At 56.3% G+C, this 25,230-nt stretch overlaps 1 protein-coding gene across 1 annotated transcript in view; it reads right to left on the bottom strand.

Annotated features, from left to right (window-relative positions):
• Positions 1 to 25,230, bottom strand: part of RSPH14 (radial spoke head 14 homolog) — a 64,615-nt gene that overhangs the window by 5,658 nt on the left and 33,727 nt on the right. The gene's annotated exons all lie outside the window — the stretch shown is intronic.

Raw genomic sequence — 25,230 nt, 5'->3', positions numbered from 1 at the left:
TGTGCCTCTCTGCTCGTTCACTTCGCTTCTTTTCAGCTAAAAGGAGAGTAGCAGGCCTGGCTATTTATAACTAACCCAGATCTGCAATAGCTTATTCAAGTGTCTTTGGGGGTATGGTGCATAGACCCCAAGGAAACAAACTGGAGAGACCCACCTGGCCCTGTCACAGCCTGAAAATTGGCCAGTAGGGGTTGGGGGAACAGGACAGGTAAGTCGCAGAGCCAAGTCAGCCAGAGAGGATGATCACCAGAGGTCCACAGACAGTGAGACACCACCAGCACCACCCTTGGGGAGACTAGTGGGAGAGTCGGACAGGACTGGTCATTACAGCACAGGTTGACACATGTGTAGAGGAGGAGTTCCAGGGTCCTAGGGCTCTTGATGTGCAGGAAGGGAGGCCCAGGGGAGCAGGGCCTCATGGGGTAGAGAGGTGAAGGCATGGGCCACCAGTGTTTGGGAAGGGCCCTGATTCAGCATGGCTGATGTGCGAGGATGGGTGTGGCAGCTGATGAGCCAGGAAGCTCCGCTGGGATTGAGGGTCACGATGCCCACGGCGTGGACCCCCACTTCGGTTGCTGTTTGGTCATTTCCTGGGGGCGGGGTTGACACCACCTCCGGGGGAGGCTCCTCAGCCAGTTGTCCCTGCTGGGTTGGTGAGGTGCTGGATAGGTTCAGTCACCAGGGCCCTATTCCTTTCTACCATAGAGCCCAGATGCTGTCTCTGGTCCTGTCGTCCTGGCCAGTAAGGACTCATGACACAGCCCTGGGACTACACATCTGTGCCTGGCACCCTGGGCCCACCATCACTCATAGTGACTCACCTGTCCAGCGTTAGCCTTGTATGGCCCCCATGCCCTGAACTCCTGGCAGAATGACCCCCGCCTGTGCCTGCCTTTGCCCATGGGGATGTTTCTCTGGCCTCAGCTTACTCAGCCTTGCTTGCAATAGCATGTGACATGATTAACTCTGTCTTCCCTCTTGAGACACTCCCTGGTTTCCTGGCCACTTTGACAACTGCTCTTCCACCTGCCTAGCAAGTGCCACCCCTTCCTCCGGCATCTCATGTGGGCCCCCTCTTTGGTCCCCCCATCACCCAGCCCCACCTCTGGGCCAGCTCCTTCTCTACATGGCTGCAGCCACCACACCACCTTCTCCTGACACATGCTGTTACCCCACGATCCCACGGTCCTCCCCTGAACCCAGCCTCATGCACTGACTTCTCTGCTTCATTTGTTCGGGACTGACTAGTTTCTGTTACCTGATTCTTTATATTAGGACAATACACATTATGGGAACATGCCCACTGTAAATATGAAACAAAAAATTGCCTTCCTCCCTCTCAAATTTAAAAAGCTAACTATAAAACTCTCTGGTGGGTCTCCACCATCAAGCCTTGAACAGTTGCAATGGTGGGTTGTGTTCCGCTGTCGGCCTCTGCCCCACAGACAGGAAGGTCTAGCAGGCAGGGCTGGGTCTCTCTAAATCCTAGAACTGGACCTTGAACTGTGCCTAGTGCAGAGGAGGCCATCAATGAGGATTTCTGTGTGAAGGATTACAAACATTGGTAGGTACCATGTGACCTCTTGCTTTGAGGTGGCCACCAGGGTCCAGCAGCCCCATTAGACCCCTCAATGGACTAGCCTCTGATCTCACACCTGCACTGCCTGCTGTAGAGGTTCATCTCATGCTTGCATCTAGGTTCGCCCTTGCAAGCAGCTCAACTCTAACCCCTGATCCTGCAACAGAATCTGTTCTCCCTCATCTTTGAACATGTGCCAATGGGCATCCTTCCTCAGAATCACCCTCTAGGGATAGTCTATTGGTGTCCCCTTTTGACAGAAGAGGGAACTGAGGCTCAGCCAGGTAAGTCACCCAAGGGTATACAGGTAATGGCAGCAGAGCTGGGCCTGTGCTTCACTTTCAGCCCCCTCTCCCCTCTGATCCACCCCAAGGCAGGGCCTGTGTCACTGTCTTCCTGTTGTCACAGCTGCTGGCCTCTGCGTGGTTCTCCAGGCAGAGGCCCAGCCTAACCCAGCCTGCTGCAATGGAAGACATGCACACGGAGGAGCCCTCAGTGCTGGCCATACTCCTTTGGTACTCATTGGCCACCTCCAGCTAGTGCTGGGCCAGGTCTAAGTTCGTCTCAGGATGCCCGTCACCAACCTCTATCCTGTTCCTGACAGTTTAGGCAGCTCCTTCGCAGGTGGGCTACAACCCTGAGGGTAGGTAGCGCAATGGTCTCCATTTCACAGCAAAGGAATCATACCAGAGAGGTCATGGGATGCTGTTGAGATGCCACAGTGTCCAGCTGGCAGAACCAGATCCCGGCCCCTGACCACAGACCTGGGCTGGGCCAACACCCCATCTACGTCTGCCAATGGTCAGTTGCAGTGCTTCTGTGCCCACGAGCGGGGTGCTCCTTGTAATATGACCACAACAGTGTAAAATGATAAAGTCGGTGTTGGCTGCGAGCATCTGCACTTTACCAGGGATGCTCAAGGATGTACAAAGCTTCAGGTTACAATAATGGAAAAGGCAGAGGAGGCATTAATGCCTTTTAAGCATAGGAGTGAGGGGCTCCTGGCTCTGAGGCCCACAGATGGACTCCCCCTAAAATTGAAAACAGAATTGGACAGACTGCCCTCAGATGCATTTTGCTGAACATCCCATGCCTTCTGCAAGCTTCCATCCCAAAGAAGTCAATGGGACCCTGGCCTTTACTGGGCTGACTCCCTCTCACCTCTCTGGTGCAGGGGGCAGCTCCTGCGCGCTTCTCCCTCCCCTCCCTTCCAAGACAATCTTCGGTGCCAGAATTGCCAGGGACCCTGAAGAGATGGGTGGGCAAGCAAAGGATGGCTAATGCGCCTCACCGGTGTAAACCTTTAGGGTTTGCACAGCCCTTTCACACGTTCTAGTGGGTTGTCCCGACAATCCAGGGAAGCGGTTGCCACTAACTCTACTTTGTACAACAGGCCCAGATAGGTCAATCGGTTGCCCAAGGTCGAGGAGTTCATAAAAGGCCAAGCTGAGTTTGAATTCGGGCCGGGGAGGCGAGCTAGGGCAGGGGCCATCGACCGCTCTCAGGCTCGGTCTCCAGATCTGCTAGAGACAGTTTCACTGGGTCGGAGCCGCGGTCTCGGGATAGCCGGGTCCAGCGGCCGCCAGAGCCGAGAACCCGCGCCGGGTTGCGGCGCGCGCCGAGCCGCGGCCCCGCCCCTGCCCGCCGCCATTGGGCTTCGGAGGCGTCCGTCAGCGGCTCGTACCCAATAAGCAGCGATTGGACTCTCGGGGCGGGGCGGTGGCGCCCGGCGCGTGGTCACCCGCCGGCGCGCGGCACCCCCCGCCCGCGGTTGGCCTGGCAACGCGCTGCTCTCGCGGCTCCGCCCCCTGCCGGCGGCGGCAGCGCGGGGCGGGCGGACCCGCGGGCGGCGGGCGACGGGCGGCGCGGGAGAGCGGGCGGAGGGAGCCAGGGCGGCCGGAGTGTGTGCGCCGCCCGCGGTCCGGTCACGTCCCCGCGCGGGCGCCGCCGCCCGCGTCGTGCGGAACGAGGGCGCCGCGGCCCTCGCTTGTCACCCCGCCCGCCCGCGCCGCCCGGAGCAGCTCGGCGGATGCACGGTGCTGCGGCCCGGAGGTGAGTGAGTGGACCCGCGGCCGGGGAGTGCGGCTAAGCCTCGGGGGGCCGGGGGCGCGGCCCGGGCATCTACCCCACCCCCACCCAGGGCCCCGCCCGGGCCTTTGTGCTGGGGATCCGCCCGGGCTGGGGGTGCCGGGTACAGCGACAGGGATGCCCGTCTGGGGTGGGAGGCGGCGAGGGCGGGGATGCCGGCGAGGTGGGCTAGGGGTGGCCCCGGGCCCGGCAGGTGCTGGGACGGGGTACCACCAGGCGGAGGAGCCGGCGGGAGGGGGCGGCTGCGGCCCGGGGGTGGTGGACAGCGGCCGCTGGGGATGCCGCGCCACCCCCCCTTCCAGCAGCTGCTGGTGCGGAGCTGGGGCCCGGCCGGGTGACCTGCGTGAGCGGCGCTGAAGCAGGGTCTCCCTCTCGAGGGAGCGGGAAGGAGGCGACCGGGGCGGCGGGAGCGCCGACGCGTGGCCTTGGCTGAAACGCAGGAGAGGGCCCCGGATACCTGGGCCCGAGGACGGATGGCTCTCAGTTTTCGGTCACCGCTCGTCACCGCTCTTGCAGTGAGCAGGTTGCTCCGATGCATTTAGAGCAAGAGGAGCATCGACGCGGTACAAGATTTTGATACGTTCCTGGCTCAATATTTTTTCCCTTAAAAGGCGGTGGGGGTGTTGGGGGGAGGGCTGTGAGGGCCTCGGGGCTGGGGCTCGAGATCCTGCGGGAGAGATCCGAGGGGACTCTGCCTTCAGGGCGGTGCTGAGCTTATGGATGATGGCAGGAATCCGCCTAGGCCGAGAACCGGGGTTCTCTGTTTCTAGGATTGAAAGGCAGTGCAAGACCAGGGTTCCTTGGAGTCGGTGGCTGAGGATGGATGGAGCCGCCTGGTAGGCGAAGTTGGCCAGGCTTCAGGAGACAGCCCAGCCCCTGACCAGCTTTTTTCCTGCCCAAGTGATTTCCCTGCCCTGGGGACCCAGTCTTGCTGCCTTGGCTCAGTCTGGAGGTAGCTCCTTGGCCAAATTCGATTAAGCAAATATTTACTGAGCATTTGCTCCCCCAGGGCCCGGCGCTGGGGTGGGAGTGGATGGGATCTGCCCTTCAGGGACTGACTCACCACCCCACAGGGGAGCAAGGTCTTTGCTCAGATAACCCACCCAGTGTGTGCGTCCTGGGGTCTCCCGAGGGACCTTAAAGAGGTGACCCAGACTGGAGTCAGACAGGCCTGTGGGTAAAGTGACATTTGAACTGGAGCTTGAAGGACACAGGCACAGCTGGGGTGGGCATTGCAGACAGAGGGGAGAAAATGGTCTGAGGCACAGAGGAGCTCAGACAGTTGGGTCTGACAGGTGCAAAGGGAGTGCTTGGGAAACCATAGGAGGTGTGGCAGGAAAGGTGGGTGGGGGCCCCGCATAAGGCTTGAGGGAGCTGGGGGGAAAGCGGCCCCCTGCTTGTTAGCTGTGGCTGTTCACTGGAAGCCGAGGTCCCCTCATCTGTATGAGGGAGCCATGTGTAACCCAGGAGCTGGGGTGGGCCTGGGGAAGAGCTTGAAAGGCCTCGGAGGACTCCTTGCAGCCTAGGACTACCTTTCCAGGCACCTTGTCCCTTGGGCAAGGCCAGGAAACTGAGTAACCAACCACCTCACTACCTTCCTGGCCAGGCTGGAAGACGATGTTTAGCTGTTGTCCCTGTGGGGTGTGGACATCAGGGAGCAGTAACTGTGGAGCCCGGGAGTCTCCATGCAAGGGCTGATGGTGTGGGAGGGCCTGGCCATGCTCTTGCTCTGATGAAGTGGCATGCCTTCAGCAACAAGACACTAGCATTTGGTTTAAAACTCTTCTCTTGTGTTCCTCTAACAGACAGACCTTGGCTTTCTGAGACATGAGGTGCATAAGACATAGTCCCTCCCCCTCAGAAGGCCCTGTCACCTTCTGCCATAGATCTGCTTGCTTACTCGCTCCCAGAGATGTTTTGCTCTCCCTCTGAAGGGGCTGGGCTGTTTGTTACTCATCTGTGTTTCTTGCCCTTCCATCCCCACCCCCAAGCACACGCCCGCTTTTGGGTGAGGCCCAAGGTGCTGCAGCGAGAGCAGGCAACCCACCTACCCTCATGAGGTGCTTCACTCTGTACCTGTTGCCCGCCCTGTTCTGGGGGCCTGCCACAACTCTAAATTTGGGACACGGAATAAATTCCTCCCTCTGTCCCAGCTGCTCAGCTCTTCTGTTTCCTGGAGTCCCAGGAGGAAAAGTGCCTTGGTCTGGACCTCAGGGGCTTCTAGCACAATTCCAGGAACTCTGGGTAACCAGGTGGACTTGGTAAGACTGCCCAGGGCAACTGCAGAGAAGCTGGTGGGATGGAGCACTGAATGGCAGGGAAGGCTGGCCTCAGACTCAGGGTGTGGCCTCAGCATGGTTGCCTTATGCGTACATGCAGTGGCAGTGTGCTGGGTCTTCATCCCCTGGACCTGCCGCTGAGGCAGCCTGTGCCACCCCATGCTGGTAGCCCTCAGAAGATCTAAAACACTGTGTGGCTGTAGGGCATTCTCACTACAGCTGACCATGGTGGGGCTCACAGGAACTCTGAAGGAGGCAGATTAGCACACTGCTCTCCCGCAGCCCCCAGGAAGGAAACCTGGGATAACCAAGTTCCCAGAGGCAGGCCTTCGAGCGCCGTGGTTGACAGGAAGGAAGATGAAAGGAAATGGACAGACATTGGGGCAGACGCTGTATCAGCCCCAGGCCGGAGCCTGAAGTGGTAGCCTGACAGCTTGTGCAGACTGGGGAGGGCACGGGAGGGCCCAGACTCCCTACAGGGAGAGGAGGGCAGAGGGCAGAGCTCTGGGTGAGGCATCAGAAGACCTGGCCATGCTGCCCCCGGCCTACCCCTGTCCTCCCTGAACCACTTCGTCTTCATCTATAAACAGAGCCAAAAGTCCCTGCACAGGTCCCCTGCCTCACATTTGGCCCCTGTGAACTCACAGGGACTAACTCACAGAGACTGTCTGACGGGTCCTGGAGCACAGGGGAAGAGACATCAGCCCTCCGTACGGAGCCCGAGAAAAACAGAACCTCACACGCTGTTCATTCAGTTGTTCCTTTAGCTAATATTTGCCAGCACCTGCCGAGTGGTAGGCACTATGCCAGGCACAGGGGTATAGCAGGGAGCAGAACAGATGCAGTGTCCACTCTTGTGGCACTCACATCAGATGGGGGGAGGCTGACACAACACCTGTGTAACTGAATGCCAGGAAGGATAGGTGCCTTGAGAGGAGGAAGAATCTCTGGTGAAGGCACCATGTTGGTGCAGTGCCATGGTAAAGCAATGGGAGGGTCAAGTGACTGACAGAAGAGCACCAGGGGACAGCAAGTGTAAATGCATTGAGGCTAAACAGTTCAGCTGCTGGAGGTCCAAGTGGCTGGAGCCCAGTAGAGGGTTGGGTTGGGGGGAGCTGTGGAGCAGGTCAGGTAGGGCTCTGCAGGCCCCAGCGACGCTGGAAGCCCTGGGCAAGTTTGGAACAGAGGAGACACTTGAGCTAATTACACTTTTAAAAGACCTGTCTGGCTGATGGGCACGAGGGCAAGACCAGAAGGCTCTTAGGGGCTGTTGCGGCATTTGGGGTGAGGAGCAGACAGATGGGGGTCATTAAAGAGGACCTGCTGCTGGGGAAGAAGCAAGGAAAATAGCTCTAGAAGGTCGGAGTTGGCATTGGCTGAGAAGGAAGATGCGGACTCATTTGTGAGAGGCAGGGCATTGGGAGTTGGGTTAGGTCCCTCGCGGGACATGGGTTCATGTGGCAGTCAGAAGGAAGAGCGAGTCTGGGGAAAGAAGCGTGGAGTGTTTGCACTAAGTGTATGGGAAGCCAGGGACCGGCAAGGTCACTTGGGGATCGAGGGTTGATGGGACCAGGAGGGCTGGGCCAGGCCTCAGGGCCTTCACCGCTCAAAGCCTGAGCTAAGGGTTATCGGAGAAAAGAGACTAAGGACTGACCCAGCGAGTAAGGCAGGAGCACAATCAGGATGGCCATGCAAGATGTATGTATTCCCAGGAGGGTGAGTCCCCTGCAGCAGATGCTGTGGTGGACATGGGGTGCATGGGGACTAAATAACATGGTCAGGACAGGCTACATAATTTGTAGGGCCCTTGTTAAACATGATTAAGCATTTTAGGACAGTGACAGCAAAGCATTACAGAGGCATGGGGCCCTATATGACTGCCTGTGTGCATGCCCATGAAGCCTGGTTAGTGGTGGCTGCAAGGACAGTGCCGCTCGTCCATCACCTTCTCTCCCCTTCCTTTGCCTCCCTTGGGCAGGTGGGAAGTTTGGCACTTGGGGCCACTAGGGTTAGCACCCTTCGTGCGTCACCCTGGCTTCCCTGTATGTGGCTTCTTACTCTGTCCCTTGACCCCCAATGGCCTCTGATAGGAGGCACAGCTCAGGAGTTGAGGATCATGGAGTCCTGTAGTTAGGATCTGGGCAAGCTCAGTGGGCAGCCTCACACAACAGTGGCTTCCTTGAGTTCATCTCTTTTCAAAGGAACCTGCTACATCACAGAGTTTTAGTTATTTGCTTCTAAATTAAGGTATAACTCTCTTTTAGAGACATCCCTGGAGAATTCACCAAAAAATGCTGAGAAGTGAGACTGTTGAAAATCACAGTGCTGGGAGGGTCCTTACAAACCGTGTCAGGCCCAGTATTCCTTCTAGGAGCTTCTAACCAGAAATCCACTGTCTCCATGTGGGCTTGTCCTGGCAGCACAGGCAGTGGTCAGAGCAGACCTTTAAGGAAAAGACCCTACCCCACTGAACACCTCCCCCAGCCCTGAGACGGAAAGCTATGGGACAGGGTTCCCTGGGTGGGGTGGGGGCTGACCCCCTCATTGAGGCCTGCCTCTGTGAGTCATGGAGGTCACGGTCGGTCGTGTTGGAGAGGACTCGATGTGCACATTTCCCCAGAGCCCAAGTGCAAATCCAGGCGGTCGCAGGGAGAGCAGTAGAACCTACCCTGGATTATTGGGCAGGTACCTTTTGGTGGGGGCTGGGGGGCACAGAAGCTCACCTTGTCCTCCCACAACCAGTTCTGCCAAGAAGGGGCCTAGTTTTACCTCCGTTTTTCCCTCACAGTTAAGGAGACTGAGACCTGGGGAGATGGGTGGCTTTCCTGAGTAGGTGACTAACTAGGCCCCAGGGAAGATGCCCAGAACCCTGAAGGCTTACTTTCCAGCAGCCTGGTGTAGCCCACCTTCTTGCAGGTAGCCTTCCTCCTCCAGCCTGATAGTCTCCAGGACAGTGTCCAGGAGGAGAACCTCCAGACCTTCTAATTCTCTGTTTTCATTTTGAGGTCTGTCTGTACCCTCCATCTAGAACAGCACCCATTTCCCCACCCACAAATATTGGGTACCTTTGTTTGCTGTTCATCACAGAGAACCTGGCCCTCAGAGCCCAGCCGAGCCCACTGCAGGGACTCAGGAAAAAGCTGTTGAAGGGGGGATGAATATTATCAAGTAGACAGGCCTAATGTGACCTGTTGAGTCACTCACTCAGATGCTGAGCTTCCTGATGGCTGTAGCCCTCACGTTGGAGAATGGCTCCTTCAGCTTATCCCTCTACTCCCAGGAGGTTGTGCCTTTGGATCCCAGGTATGTCTTTGGGTCTTAGGTTTAGCCAGCGAACACAAACCACCCACATTGGACATCACTGGTTAGGTGTGGTCAGGCCTGACTGTGGCTCACTCCCGAACCAGAGGCAGGTGGGCTACCCGGCTTCTCACGCTGTTACCACAGGCCCAGGTCCCCACCATCCAGAATTGGATGCCTCAGGCTGACAGCTGGCCCCTCAGTGACATGGAATGACTTGGTGGACCCTTGGTCAGACTCGGAGGTTCCACATAGTCATGACATATAGAGGTGTGTCTATGGGAAACCATCCTAAGAGGGTGAGACAAGATCCTGGTGGTAGGAAAGGAACACAATGCCCACAGTGGCCACATGATGGTGGAATGGACTTTCCAGATAGCCCCTGTGCCCAAGATTAGCTCAGCAGGGCAGCTCAGTGCAGGGAGAAGGGTACTGGATGGAAAGTCCAGAGACCTGGATTCTAGTCCTGGCCCTGCCTGTGATGCTGACACTGGTGAATCAGTCCTCTCCGCTCTCTGGACCTCTGTGCCCTCCTTAAATTGGGCTGGGTCAAGGGTGCAGATAGTTTTTATTTCTTCTGCCAATTTTGGAGTGGCTGCCCAAAGCACAGTGTTGAGAAGGATTCTGAGGCTGTGTTATGGCTCAGAAGGAAAGCATTCATGGTTGATGAGTGATGTCTCCATAGGTACAGGAGGCAGGATTTAGATGTAACTGCCAGGGACTGGCCCACCCCACTCACCACACCCTCACTCTTGCCTAGCAGCTCCAGCTCATCCTTCATCTCTCTTTACATGGCCCTTTCTGGGCGCTCACCCTGACCCCAGATTAAGTGAGGTCAGTGCTTTCTCTTCAGTGCTTCCCCAGTGGCATCATGAGTCTAACTGGCAACTCGGGTCCTTGTTAAATGTCTCTTCCCATGACAGCCCCTCTGCACCCTGAATGAATGAATGAGCCTCGTACTGAGCTCTACTACAGCACAGAGAATCCTGCCTGGAATTGGGAGACCAGATGACCACAAAAACATGTTAAACTGTGTGGTTCCAGCTCTAAGTGTTGTAGGAGGGGACAGCAGAGGAGGAGGGGGTGAGTGACCAAGAAGGCTATAAGCAGGGCGGGGTGGTGGGGAGGTGGTCTGGCCAGGGAAGGAGCAGTCTCCACATGAGGAACCTTTTTCTGAGGCCACCCACTTCTGTGCTAAGGACCTGGCTGTGTGCCTTTCCCCTCCCTTGCCCACTTATTTGTGGCACATCCTCTGACCCCAGCTGCCCCAGTTGTGCGTGGCCTCTGGCCTGTCTAACCTATCCCCTCTTGCTTCCTGTGGCCCATGGAGTGACCACCAGGACCCCAGCTGGCCTGCCACCATCACTATCGGTGCATGTGGGTTCAGCAACCCTGTCCCTGAGCTGGGCTTTGCCCCAGCGCAGTCACCCCCCTCACCACCCCACCCTGCTCATAGCCTTTCGTTACTTCTGATCTGCTGTGCAAACATATTTCTCGATAAAATGCTGGGAAGAAAAATAGAGTGTTGCCTCCATTATCCAATTTCTGATTAATCAAACTCTCTTTGTCCTCAGCCAAAATCTATTCATTTCCCTTAAACACTGGGCCAGTGCCAAGCATCGATTTCCTCTGTGATAACACCACGCGCGTGCACGTCCCCAGCCCTGCCCTGCCCTGCCCTGCAGCAGGGAGGAGGGCAGGAGCACTGACAGGAGCAGCTCTGCAGCGGCCCACCACCACCCGCCCCCCCAGGGAGCCCCACAGCCACACTGCGCCCACCACCCCTGCTCCAGCTCCTGGAGGTCCATGGCTGGCTCTTGGGCCCTACATGGCCTCAGTCTCCAGGGGTGTTAGTCTTCTCTTGGCTATTCTGGGGCTCTCCCGGGGCAGGATGAGGGATGGAGGACCAGTGCAGAGTGGATGGGGAGGGTGCGAAAGGTGCAGCCCCTGTGACTGCTGAGGACTGGAGCAGAAGGGTGAGCTGCAGTTCCAGGCTCCCGTGGGCCAACGGCACTGGCATAGGAAGGCTGGAGCTGGGTGGGGAGGGCGGGGGCCAGGGCTTGTGAATGGGCCTTGGGGGGGAATACCTTCAGTGGCAGCAGCACTGAATGCCCAGCCCTAATAGGTTCCCACATGGAGGGGCATCCTCGACTGGGGGCTCAGAGGCAGGACAATATCCGGGTTTGCCCAGGCCAGGCAGAAGGCGACCATACATCTACTCTGTCCATCTGGAGTAGGGCTGCGCGCCTTTCTACAAGACTTCCCAGAAGTCCCCGGCTGTCCTCTCCCCTGCAATGAGTTGGCCCCTCCCTTAGTCCAAAGGGCTGGGGTAGATTTATCAGCACTTGCTTCCTGGCAGGTACTTCTGGGCCCATGGGACACATCAGTGACAAACAGACCAACAGCCCCTGCCTATGGCGCTGGCATTTTGTGAGCATGATGGGGGGCGGTCAACGTGATAAACGAGTTATGCAGCATGTTAGAAAGCAGCGGTGCCAGAGCTGAGATGAGTAGGGAGTTGTAAATAGGATGGGCCCATGGAGGGGCCCTCTGAGCCATTAGAGGGAAGGATGGAGTGGCTCTCTGGACAGTGTTCCTCACAGGGGAACAACCAGTGCAAAGGCCCTAAGTTGAGAGTGGGCATGTACTGAAGGGACAGCAAGAGGACCAATGCAGCAGGAGGGGAGAGTGGAGGGAGCGTGGGGTGGGGGCGGGGGGCAGTCAGAGAGTCGGGAGCCCATCACAGAGCCCTGGGGCCCTGGAAGGGCTTGGACTGTGGCTCTAAACTGGGATGGCAAGCTGTGGAGAGGTTTTGAGCACAAGAGGGATGCTCTGCCTTATATTTTTATAGGGATTCCCTGACTGCTGGGGGGAACGCAGAGGGCAGGAGCTGGGAGGGAGCAAGGAGGCTTGTGAGATCACTGTGGCAATCCAGATTGGGGCCTGGTGGGGGGCAGAGTACATGGTTGGATTTGGACTCAGTACTGCCCTGACCTGAGACACTGGGCTCTGTTAGAAAGGAAGGGGGAGGAGGGCAGAGGGATAGTGTGCTGGGCATGGAGAAGACGATGCCAGTGACCCCAGATACCCTTTCCTGCTGGCCCACAGTCCCCCAGCTGCAGTCATTGTTGCCTGCTCACAGCTGCACCCCTCGACAGAGAACTGCCCTGGGCCCTCAGATCCCCCTTTCCTGGAAATGCCTGGGAGGCCCTGCCCTTCCCTCAAGGGGGATTTCATTCACTCTCCAGAGCTCCCATGGGGTCAGGACTAGGGGAAAGGGCTGCTGAGACCACACCTTTGCATGGTTCCCTTCTTGGCCCTGCCTACTAAGTCTCTCTTTCCTAAACTTACTCCCTCAACCAGTCAGGCGCCCAAGAATCCCGCACTCAGGCTCTACTTCGCGAGAATCCCATCAAGACAGGGTCAGAGGCTGCTATAGGCTGGGAGATTTCCCAGGATAGCCCATCACATATGGGAGGACCGGTGCCAGCCACTGAGAGGGACCTGGAATGGCTTCCAGTGCAGGGGCTCCAGGGTGCTGGCCTCAGGAGGACCTGCATTGCCTGACAACCTGTGCATTCCCAGACCCTTCCTCAGACCTGGGGGTGGGCCCAGGCATATGCACTTCTCTTTGAGCCACACTGGCCTTGAGTCTCAGGTTCCACAGCCCACAGGCCTGTGTAAGTTTAGGAAGATTGGGGAACAGGCTGTGGGAGGGGCAAGGAAGAAAAAGGGACCCGATGGGAGGTGATGCTCACCTTCCAGGTGGGAAAGACAGAAAAGGAGCTGCTGGGAGGCAGGAGGGGCTCGAGGAAGGGACCAGGCACTTGTCTGTCCCTACAGAGCCCTCACCAGAGGATATGGCCAGGGTGTAGCCAAGGTGAGGGGATGGGATCATGGCATTCTACCCTCAGAGGCAAAGGACAGGAAATTTCAAGGCAACACAGACCCAGAATGGTTAAGTCCAAGTCCCCACCCAGTCCAGGGGCCTGATTGATAGCCACCAGGTACCTTCGTTATGGAAACTGGGGAGCTAGGTTCTCCCCGAGACAGGGACCCCTCCATTGGCTTTTAGTGAAGGCTGCACCTCCTCCCTGTAGAGCAGTGCCTCCTTCCCCTTGTATGTGGATCCTCTCTTTATTAACTGATTTACTCCTGGCCTGATTTCCTCCTGAGTTCGTGTTCTTCAGACGATGCTCTCACATCTCATCTGGTCAGCCTTGGGGGCTGTGGACACATGGTTGAGGGCATCCAGAGCCACAGGGCTGTCCCGGGCCACGGAGGAGGGCCTCCCTGGTCATCTTTAGCAGTATCCCAAGGCCAAGAGGCTGCCTCACCAAGGCAGAGCCATCTGCTAAGGCCCCGGATGCAGCTGGGACACTGTGCACACTAACCCTGTTCCTTCTCCCATCTACTCTGACTCCAAAATAGGGAGGGGGCAAAGAAAGTGGGGTTACTTTTAAGGGGAGACCTGCTGTAGGTTTGCTGGTACCAGGCCAGTCAGGCAGGTTGGGGGGCCTGGATAGCTAACCCAGTAGCCAGGGCCCTGGTGGCTGTGGAGTGGCAGCAGAGAACACACACACACTGAGTCATGTCCCCAGGCCCCTTTCTGCTGGTGCACACTCAGTAGCATCTCACATATGCACATGCTACCATTTTTTCCAACATTTGCAGAAACTGTCATGATCAATGTAACGCAAAGTCATTCAAAAGCCTTACAGAAATCTTGGTGCTCAGAAACCCTTCTACCCCTGTCCCCAAAGTTCACTGGATGAATGAACACCCCTGTTCTCATGGTAGAGCGCTCTGGCCATGACCACTGCAGGCTGAATGTTTCAGGACAATAGGCAACCTGTCCTGTGCACTTTGATGCCCACCCCTTTGGTCAGTGGTGTTTGTCCCAAGCCTGTGTGTGTCATTTGCACGTTATTGTGATTACATCTTGAATATCCTATAAAGTGATGACATGAATGCAGAAAGGGCCTCCGTGGAAATTCAGTAGGTGCTCTGAAAAGCCTCTGTGAAAGCTGTGGTTAGGTTGGTGTGGGCAAGACAACCGTGAGATTGGGAACAAGGAATCGTGACAGGATTCAGGTCCCAGTTACTTTGCCACCTCATACCATGTGGAGAATGTCAACTGTCCCTCGCACCTGGTGGGCTGTGGGTTAAGCAGAACAGGGACAACAGCTCCAGTAAGTGAGTCTGTGCTCTGAGAAAAGCTCTTGGCCTGCTCCAAAAGTTGGCAAGTGCATGTACGCTTATCTGTTTTAGGTTAAAATAAAATGTTTAAAGTACATATTATCATTTCTTGTGACTCTGTGCACAGTGTCCCCCACCCCCCACCCCCCCAAAGATCCTTTCTTATTTTCAGCAGGATGTGAAATGGTCAGGATAGTGTTTTCAGTGGGGCAGGAGTTGGCTGGGAAGGGAAGGGGCAGGGAGGGCTGCCAGGAATGGTAGGAGGGAGGGAGGAGGGGTGGGCAGGAGGAGGGCTCAAGAGGACCCTTCCCACTTAGTGAGAACGAGGAAATGGGAGGAGGAACTGTAAGCAGGGGGCAGGATCACAAAAGCACAGTGTGCCACATAGAATTTGGGGTCCTTGAGGAGCTTGCCTGCAACTTGGGGAGGAGGGTTAGATGTACTGGGGCACTAGGGGGAGGGGGGAGGCACAGGCAGAGGGGTTGTAGAGTCCCAGGGGTATCGAGGGCTTGGGAGTGGTCTGTGAATCAGTGAAGGCTGCCAGGGCCTGAGAGGCCTGGTGTGGACCACAGTAGACCCTCAGCCACAGGCCCCTGGGCTAGATCATGGGAGGTAACACACACCAGAGGGAGTGCTAGGGAAGCCTTGGAGCTGGCACCCATGTCTCTTGGTGTTCATCCATCTGTTCTGCATATCTTTTACAGAGACTGGCTTAGAGGGAGGTAGAGCTGGCAACCAGGGAGGGAAAATGGAGGGTAAGATGGGCCTCAGGCAGGAGGCCAGACCAACCAAGGGCACGGTGAGGGTGGTCAGGGCAGGGACCTGCAGAGAGAGAAGCTGATAGCCCAGAGCCCAACAAGGGCCGTCTGTGAACATCCCCGCTGGACTTTCCCAAGGTGAAGTCCAATCCTACTGCCTAGCCAGTGGCGCACGACTCTTCTCAGGGTCACACAATTCCAGGTGGCAAGTCTAGATGAGTCCCTGAGCTCTAAGGGGGGCTGCCTGGTGCGGCAGTGGCTAGGGGCTCTCACAGGGAGGGAGGCTCTCACCTGTCCTCAAAGGGGGACATTTTCAGCCAGGTGGGCCAGCAGGGCACTGTGGGCATGGGGAGTGGGAGACGCAACTGGGGAGGCAGGAACCTGGGTTCCGTGGGATTCACAAAAAGGAAGGAGTGGGGTTGTGGAGGCCAGCTTTTCCCAGAGGGCACCTCCTGGGAAGGTGGCCTGTCCCTGTCCCCCATCCAGTGTTTGTGGCATCAAGGCAAGAAGGGGTTTTATCTCCTCAGGAAAATGTCTTTATAGTCCAAAAATATGTGTCATATCAAAAACCATCAGAGTGTTTGGGATGGGCCAGCCGGGTTCTGCCACACGTGCTGTGATGTAGGCCACGAGCTGTAAGGTGTGAAGATGGCATGTTGCATTCAGCCTCACTCCCTTGCCTCGCTTTGCTGGCCTTTCCAGGGAACCAAGTGGCCAGCGTCCACCCTGGGGAGGGGTAATGCTGGATCCTGGGTATGGTTTGATGCATCCCCCCTCACCAATGGCACTGCCATGGAAGAAAAGGGAGTCTCAAGGGGTGGGGGGCAGTTTCTGCCATCTGGCCCCTGGGAGGTCCCTACCAGGGTAGCCATCACTGAGCTACTCCCCAAGGAGCCATGGGAGGGATACTGCTGGGCAGACCTACTCTGAGCCAGGCCCAGGCAAGGCAGGGTCTCCCACTGCCCAGCTCAGCCCTTGGGTCAGCATCCCCCTCAGGAGTCCCAGCTCTACCTGCCTCCTGCCCTGCCCCACCCTCACACCCTCTCCCACCCACCCCTTGTCATTGCGTCTCCTCCAGTGTCACTTTCCTGGAACTTCTAGTCATCCCCTGCCACATGTCTCTACTCCCTCTTCTCCAGGCTCTGCTCTTATCAGAAATGGCCTCACTGACCCCCCAAGCAGAGCACAAGCTCCTTGATGCACATACTCAGTTTGTTTTACCCCATGTCCCCCAAACCCGGAGCATAGCCTGCGTACTGGGCTCAATTCCCGGAGGGTGAGGTGAAGAGCAGACAGGGCCCCGTGGGAGATTGATTGCCCAATAGGATCTGAGGGTGGAGGGCCTCAGCCTGAGGCAGGTGCCTGTGGCACCTCTTGCTGGGTGATTTAGTGCTGGGAGAAGTAGCGAAGGGTCACGGATGAACAGGTCAATGGAACTGAGCAGGTGGGGCCACAGTAGGTCAGGGGTGGGGCACTTTCCTGAGATAAGGGGTGGCCTCTTGCCTGAGTGAGGACGGGGGTGTAGCGCTGCCACCACAGCCCAGAAGCCCTCATCTCAGCCTCACTGCTTCTGTCCTGGGGGTCCTAGTGGAGAGGGCCTCTGGACCCAGGTTCCCTGTGTACCCTTTTGCACCCCCAGGGGCTGGGCAGCCACCAAATCATATGAGGTGACCTGAGGCCACCAGTGTGAGCAGACCAACCCTCCCCAGGAGGGAGGTAATCCCTTTTTATTTCTCTCTCAGTCTTTCCCTTGGAGGAGAAAATTCCAGTTTGGTGCCACTGTAGCTCTCACACCCTCTGGCAGGTGCTAATCCCAGTTGTTTAACAAACAGCCAGTGGCCAGGGGGTGGGTGTGTCTGCAGATGGGGGTCCCTGGTTAGTGTCCACAGTGTTTCCTTTACACTAGCTGAGATTTTAGGTTACTTCTGTGTGTGCTGAGTGACTCTGGCCTTTCCATTTAAAGTAGGACTATCAAGTCGTTTTCAAAGTACATTTGTTTAAGTAGAAAACACAAGTCAGTTTAAAGGAAAATGTTGAATAAATAATGGCAGGTAACCAGATTATGCTATGGTCATAGATCATCGGCTCTGGAGACACTAGGGGGCTGAGGGCCTGATGGAAGCTGAGCCTTGCAGGCCCCCAGACAGACAGCCCTGAGGAAGTCACCCTGTCTTCAAACCTTAGTTTTTACATCAGTGAGGTCATGCCCATCTCCCAGGCACACTGTGGTGCTGACTCAAGATAACACGTGTGTGTGAGGACAGGCATGTGCGTAACTGCGGCCGACCCACGCGGGATGAAGATGCAGGCTGTTCCCTGGGCTTGGCCGTGGCAGTACCTTTCTCCCTCCTGGTGGCCCCAGTAGCCCGAGCAGGTGTGCCATAGACTCAGAAAGTGCAGCCAGACCCTCTCCCTGTCTCCACCATGCCCAGCTCTCCTGGGACAGAACCTTTCCAAGGCCTAGCATGCAGCTGTCCCTAATGGTCCAAGAACATGTGGATATGACTCCATAAAGAGTCTGGCAGGGCCCTGGACTGTGACCAGACCATTAAGGTGCTGTGTGTAGACAAGACCAATAACTTGTCCCTTTAGAGTATCAGCTGGCTAGGTACAGCAGCTGTGGAGCACCAGCGACATGCACCATCTTGGGGCCGTGGCATGTGTTCAGGCTGATGGGGCACAGAGTTGAAAAGGGAGAGAAATTAGTCAAAATTGATGGAAGACCCAGGCTGCGCAAAGGACATCAGCTTACCAAAGACCATACAGGAACCACTACCGGCTTCTGCAGCATCCAGGCCGGGCTCTGGGAGACCTACTGAGGGATATGAATAGGGGCTGGGCGCATGACACTCAGACAGGAAAGGGTGTGACCCTTGGATTCCAGTACACCACGTGTGCAAGGGCAGTGGGAACTGTTCTTTGTCAAGAAGAGGGGAAAACTGATAATCAATGCCGGCCGCAGACAGAGGCCTTTCCAGACCTTTGGTTTCTAAAATAGAGCCATGGGGGAGCTGACGCAGGGCCCACGGTTCCAGTTCCGGGGGCAGAGACAGGGACCTACTCTTTAGAAGATTGAAACACCATGAGTGGGTTTGAGCCTGGGGGCCCAGGGGAGCTCCTCCTGACCTGTAAGCCAATGTGGCCCCGAAGCCAGCAGCAGAGGCATGTGGACCTCAACATGTCTGCTCCTTCCAGTCCCTGCAAACCCTGAGATGTGGGCCTCCTGGGACTCAGGGCAGGGACTTCCCTGCTCTGCCTGAAGAAGGCCTGAGGTCACAGACACCCAGGCCAGGCCCCTCTTCTCCCACTCTAGGTCTTCACAGAGGGACTGCTGGATGCCAAGGTGGAACTGGCAGGTAGAAGGGCTGCCATTGCCAGGGCAGAAGGCGTCTGAGCAAGCAGCAGTGGGGAGCAGGGGGATAGTAGTGCTGAGTCATAGCCCCACCCAGGCAGGCTGAGGCTTTGCCTCTGAAGAGGGGAGAGTCAGCAATTCAGATGGTAGAAAGGCCCAGGACCTCAGGCACTGCCCATCCCGCAGTGGCTGGGTACTCTCCTCCAGCAGGGGCACCAGGATGGGAATGTGCTTCATATCTGCAGGAAGCCGGGCCCATCAGCACACTCATCAGTGTGTGGTCTTACTGTGTCTCACTGGCCCTGTGTGCTGGGTTGCCCTCTGCCTCTGGGGTCCTAACCTTGTCCCCCTCACAGCTGGCCATCTGAGTGGCCTCTGCTTGGGCCTCAGCCGTGCCTCTCCATGCATTTTGTCTGGGTGCAGGTCTCTCTCCTCAGTGGGACCAAACTACCTCCCTGGGTGAGGGTCTCACCCCCTTCCTAGCTTATCCCTTTCAGGGCTCAGTGTTGAGTGGGCTTTCCTTGGGGTGAGGAGGAGTCTGGAGAGGGAGAGGCTTGGCTTCTTGTCTCCCTCTCCCTCGGAGGAAGTGGAGGCCTGGTCAGGAGGGAGCCCCACCTGACCAGGTCCAGGCTTTCTCCAGCCCAGTAAGCTGATAAGCCGTCTTCTCTCCTTGGAGACCCTCTGGCTTAGCCTGGCTTGGGCAGTAACACCTTGAGTAACCTTGGCCCCAGGCTCCCTTCCCTGTGTGGAAAGGCCCAGAAGGGGCTGCTCAGAGAGCAGTGAGGGACTGGTGCTCCACAGCCTTGCTCAGCCCTGCTCTTTGTGGCCCCCATCTTGGCTGTGAATGATGGCGACAGTGGACATGGGTATGTCATTGCCCGGATGAGGGCGCCATACCTGGGGTCATAGCCTAGCATGCTGGGTGTCCAGGGTGCAGAACACCAGAGGTGGCAGCACCGTCCTCTACCACCATGTCCCCATACTGGCTCAGGGCTGTCACTTGGAGTCTGTGACATGAATAGAGACTTGAGAGAGCTGTGTCTGGATGAAGAGAGCACTGATATAAGGGCAGGCCGGGACTGCCAGGCAGTGAGCAGTGACCAGGATCAGGGGGTAGGACAGGAAGGGTCTTGAAGGAAAGAGTCGTGGCACATGTCCTGAAGTATCTGGCCTCGAGTCTGCAGGAAGTAGACCAGCTTTCAGCCAAGGGGTCCGTGAGTGGGCTGTGGGTTTGGGGAGGTCACACCCTGGCAGCCTTTAGGTACACAGGCAAGTGAGTAGGTGACTCAGGGAGGCCTGTGAGGAGCTAGATGGATTTTTTTTAAGAGCCACAGTTAAAGGAGTCCCATAACTGCTGGGGAGCCCCAGCTGGTCCACACATCTGCACCAAGCCCACCGTGGATACACCTGCCGCTTCCTCCCAGTGTCCCTTCTCCAAGAACAGCCCCACAGCTGGCCAGACCTGGGGTGCCCTGAACCCTTATACGCTGTCACCAGGTGCTGTCCATTGTACAGCCCATGTGCTTACCTCCCCCCAGCCCTCTCCCGGACAGCTTCACTCAGGAGCCTCCCTTGGTCTAGAAATGCTGTTCATACATATGGCGGGTCACACACTCCTTGCTCAAAATCTCGCTGGCTCCCAACATGCTCAGAGAAAAAGCCAGAGCCCTTACAGTAACCTCCTACTGTCAGCTCACTCAGCACAGCCACCCACCTGCTTCCGGTCCCTCAGACTGGCCAGGCACATTCCCACCTCAAGGCCTTTGCACTGGCAGCTCCACTTCCCTGACCTCCTGCTCACCATCACCTCTCACCTGTCCCCTGTCGGGAGGCTACCCACCTTTACAGACCTGCTGCCTTCACACCCCATCTCCGGCCTTACTCGGATCTCAGGACCTTCCCCCATTACTGTTTATTTGCCGCCTCCAGCCTGACGCCTGCCCTCCTCACCTGCGGAAACTCAGGCACAGGTCTTTGTCTGCTTCAGTCATCAGTGACCTTCAACTTGGGCCAAGTGCCAGGCTCAAATCCCTGGCCCAGTAAGTAACTGGGACAGTGGAAAGCCCTGCCCCTCCCCACACACACACTGCTAGCTCCATGGCACCTGCACCCACCCCGCCGGAATGCAGCCGAGCCCTGCAGAGCTGCAAGGAGAGCGCTGTGTGGGGGCTTCTCCATGTTGGTTCTGGAGGTCTGAAGGAGGAGGGTGCCTCCAGCAGAGGGAACCACCTCAGATGTGACTGTTGGTGGCTGTATGCATCCAGCCACCACCTGGCCACAATCTCCCCTTTACTCCTGTGTTGCCCTGTGGCAGCTGGTGTGCACTGGTCAAGATCTGATTCTTGGAAGCCCAGCCCTCAGCCATGAGGTCGTGGAGCACATACTTCCCAAAGCACAAGTCACACCTCCTCGTACAGGGCCGCTTTGGACCCTAGGCTGGATAGGCAAGGTTCACCCCCCACAAGATTTGGCCCCGGGCCGTCCACAGTGTGGACAATGTGGGCCCAGAACAGCCCTCCGCTGGTGGGTGAAGCCAGGACTGGTCATCAGGCTGCCGCTCCTTTTCCCACACCACGTGGTGTTCTGCCTTTTTTTTTGGTAGTAAAATACACATAACATAAAATTTACCATTTTAACCATTTTTAAGTGTATACAGTGGTATTAAGCACATTCATATTGTGCGACCATTAGCACCATCCACCTCCAGGACTTCATCTTCCCAAACTGAAACTGCCTCATTAAACAACTTCCCATTTCCTCTCCCCTGGCACCTACCATCCTACTTTCTGTCTCTATGAACTTTATGACTCTAGGGACCTCTTATACATGGAATCATACAGTATTTGTCCTTTTGTGACTGGCCTTTTTCACTTAGCATGATGTCCTCAAGGTTCATCCATGTGTAGCATGGGTCAGAATGTCCTCTCTTCTTAAGGCTGAGTAGTATTTCCTTGTAAGGATGGATCACAGTTTGCTTATCCATTCATCTGTCAGTAGACACTTGGGTTGCTTCTGCAGCTTAGCTACTGTGAATAATGCTGTATAAAAATGGGTGTATAAAAATCTCTTCAAGACCCTGATTTCAGTACCCAGAAGCAGAATTGCTGGAGCATATGCTAGTTCTATTTTTAATTTTTTGAGGAACCACCACACAGTTTTCCATCGCAGCTGCACCATTTTACATTCCCACCAACACTTGATATTTTCTGTTGTGTGTTTTTTATAGTAGCCATCTTACAGGTATGAAGTAGTATCTCCTTGTGGTTGGTTTTTTGTTTTTTTAAATATATCTTTATTGATTTCAGAAAGGAAGGGAGAGGGAAAGATAGAAACATCAATGATGAGACAGTCATTGATCCGCTGCCTCCTGCACACCCCCTACTGGGAATCGAGCCCGCAACCCGGGCATGTGCCCTGACCAGGAATCAAACTGCGATCTCCTGAATCCTAGGCCTGTGCTCAACCGCTGAGCCACACCGGCTGGGCCTTCCTTGTGGTTTTGATTTGCCTTGCCCTAAAGATTACTGATGTTGAGCATCTTTTCATGCACTTACTGGCTATTCGTTTGTCATCTTTGAAGAAATGTCTATTTAAGTCCTGTGCCCAGATTTGGATCAGGTTCTTTTTGTTGTTGAGTTTTAGGAGTTTTCTGTATGTTCTAGATATTAATCCCTTATTAGATAAATGATTTGCAAATATTTTTCTCCAGTCTGTGGGTTACCTTTTTATTTGGTTGATATTATCTTTTGATGAACAAAATTTTTTAATTTTCATGAAGTCCAGTTTGTCGATTTTTTTTTTTTGTTTGTGTCTTTGCTGTGATAACCAAGAAGTCATTGCCAAATCCAGTGTCATGCCATGCACTTTTGCCCTGTGCTTTCTTTTTTAAGAGTTTTATAATTTTAGGTCTTACTAAATCTTTGGTCCACCATAAGTTAATTTTTGTATATAGTGTTAGGTAAGGGCCTCACCACTTTTAAGGAAATCCCAGTGTGGCAGGAGAGGCCAGAGAAGGGGAGAACATAGAGGAGAGAGGCGCGGGCAGCAGGAGGGGGACGGTGCCCGCTGGTGGGCATGGCAGCCGTGTGTGAGATGATCTGTGAAGAACAGGCAGAGTTCTGGTACAGGAGCAAGACGAGAGGCACTGCTGGTGGGAGCTGCCCAGGGTGACAGGCGAGCCTTCAGAGAACAGCCTGTGCCAGGCTGGCCTGGCCGACTCCCTGAGGCAGGGTGGTTGTGTGCTCCCCTCTGAGGAAGCAGCCGGCATCTCTGTCTGTTCAAGTGCAGCTCTGCATGGAGGCAAGAGACTGTCCCACTTAATCCCAGGCCGTGCAGCTTGCTTGGGCTAGACCTTGTGCCAAGAGTGAGGTCACCACAGGGTGCCCCAAGGCATGCAGACCTAGCACCTGGGAGCCTGCTTGTCCCAGATGACAACAAACAGTGGGAGGAACCTGCTCTTTTGGATGATCTTTGTCCGTGTTGTTGACTTGCTGAGGGAGAATTGATCACATAAGCCTGTCTGTACTTCATATTTTAAAACCCAAAATTGAGAAAAACAGTAACGACAACATGGGGCCAGCACTGCCTTTGGGAGGACACTGGAATTTCCTTGGGAGTGGCGGTGCTGGCTGGGAGGGTCCTGGGGACCGTGGGCAGCTCCAGTGTGGAGCAGGATGCCCCAGGCAGCTGGTTGAGGGCTTTGGACTCTCGTCCATATCCAGGGGACTGCCGGGTTATCAGCAGGGACCAGGGAGCAGCCCTGGGGCCTTGCCCGACCCACTCACAGTACAAGGCGGAGAGAGGCAGCCCCTGGTGCCACGAGAAACAGGGTCTTGTCAATGCCGGGATACTCATTTACAAACCTTTCTTATGACAAAAGTCACTGAAGGACATATAGGCAATATGGTAAAATGCAAAGAAAAAACAAGTCTCTTGTAGTTCAGTGCTTGCTTGGGAAGTGCCAGCCCAGAACTCTGTTTACATAGCGCATGCGCACATGTGGGTGAGCAAGTGCTGGCTGGCACTTGCTGGGTACCAGGCTCTACACTGGATGCTTTGCTTCTCACAGACACCTGTGACTGGTGAGGGACCAGCTCTGAGCCGTGAGGTTGTGTGCCCAGTTCATCAGCTGGGATGAGACTCATCATCCTATGAGTAGTGGGGGTACAGGGAGCTTTGATCTGGGGGAGAGGAGGTGTGAGAGATGCTTAAAGCACCTGTGGCTGCAGAGGCAGGTGGGCCCAGGGAGCAGGGAGAGGTGGGAACCTCGGCCCAGGGAGAGAACAGGCACTCAGGGCCTGCATCAGAGTAGCCCCTGGGACTAGCAATGGAGGAGGCCATCTAGGAATATGTGGATGGTGGGGAGACCAGAAAAGTTGTAGCTCTCAGGGTTTGTCAGCCTCGAGTCCTTCCCGCTGTAGGGGGGATGAATGTGTCAGAGAGGTGAATGCTGGCCCTGGCAGAATGGGGAGGCTGCAGTAGGTGGCCCAGCAGGGACAGAGGTTGGGGGAAAGAGGCAAGAGATATGTGTATGGGGGTGGGTAGATTGGGTTCAAACACCACCCTGGGCTCCCAGTTGGGGTCAGAACCTGAGCTTTGGGGCTGCTATGGTGGGAGGGCCCTGGCCTAGCTGCCCCCAGCTTGTTGGGGAACCCCGGGAAAGAGCTTACAGGTGTCCTGGGTGGCCATTGGAGAGCAGGGTGCTGAAACCCTGCCCCAGGTATGAGCATAGCTGTTCCTTACTGAGCAGCAAGGCAAGGGTGAGGACATGAAAGACTTGGCCTGGGACAGAGAGCCTCTGGGCCCCTGCCTGTCCTACCTTCCATACCTAGCTACCACCCTGCCCCTCCCAGCCTCTGCTCCCCCTACTCAGCCTGCCCAGCCTGAGCCTCCTACCTCACCCACGAGGAAGGCAGGCACCTTGCCCATCAGAGAGCCCCAGCCCCAGACCATTGTCCACCCTGTCGTGCTCCCAGCTCTTCTACCTCGCTCTGTTTCTTGCCTCCTCACTCCCAGGGCTGGCCAGCCTCCTTCTGGTGAATGTCCTGCCCTGGGAGAGCACAGGGGTGGCCCAGCTCCTGTGGGAGGTGGTAAGAGTTGGGGCACCCAGTTACCCTGGCCTGGATCCCCACCATAAACCAGAGAGGGGCTGAGCCCTATCAATGCCACAGCACATGTGGGTGCAGCCCCAGCAGCTGCAGGAGAGGGCACAGAGCTGCCATGTTGAATCCTAACCACCACCAGACAGGGAGGCCGAGGCTCAGGGAGGGTAAGGTCGTCGGGTCCAGGGGGGGCGGCAGGGTCTGGACTCACTCCCCCCAATTTAAAGACCCTCTCATGATATATTGCTGGGGCTCTTTCCTTGAGCACCCGCTTCAGCAAACTGGTTGCAGGGTACATTGGCCAGTGTGTTTGTTTGCTGTGGTTTGGACACCAACTCTGGAGCTCCATGGAGGGGAGGGGGCTTAGTCATTCCCAGGCAGCTTCCTGCTTTCCAGAAGACTCCCTGTCCCACCGTGGGAGGAAGCTCATGCTATTCTCTGTATTGGCAGGTGAAGGGCAGATGCCCGAGGCAGGGGGGCCGCAGGGAGCTCCCGCAGCAGCGGCCCTGGTGGCAGGCCTTCCAGCCACACTTAGCAGCATCGCCACAGCAACCGGGGACCAGCCGGCCACAGC

Source organism: Miniopterus natalensis, chromosome 20 (assembly GCF_054644295.1).
Source record: "Miniopterus natalensis isolate mMinNat1 chromosome 20, mMinNat1.hap1, whole genome shotgun sequence".
Taxonomy (NCBI): Eukaryota; Metazoa; Chordata; class Mammalia; order Chiroptera; family Miniopteridae; genus Miniopterus; species Miniopterus natalensis.
This window is presented reverse-complemented; position numbering and strand designations above follow the sequence as displayed.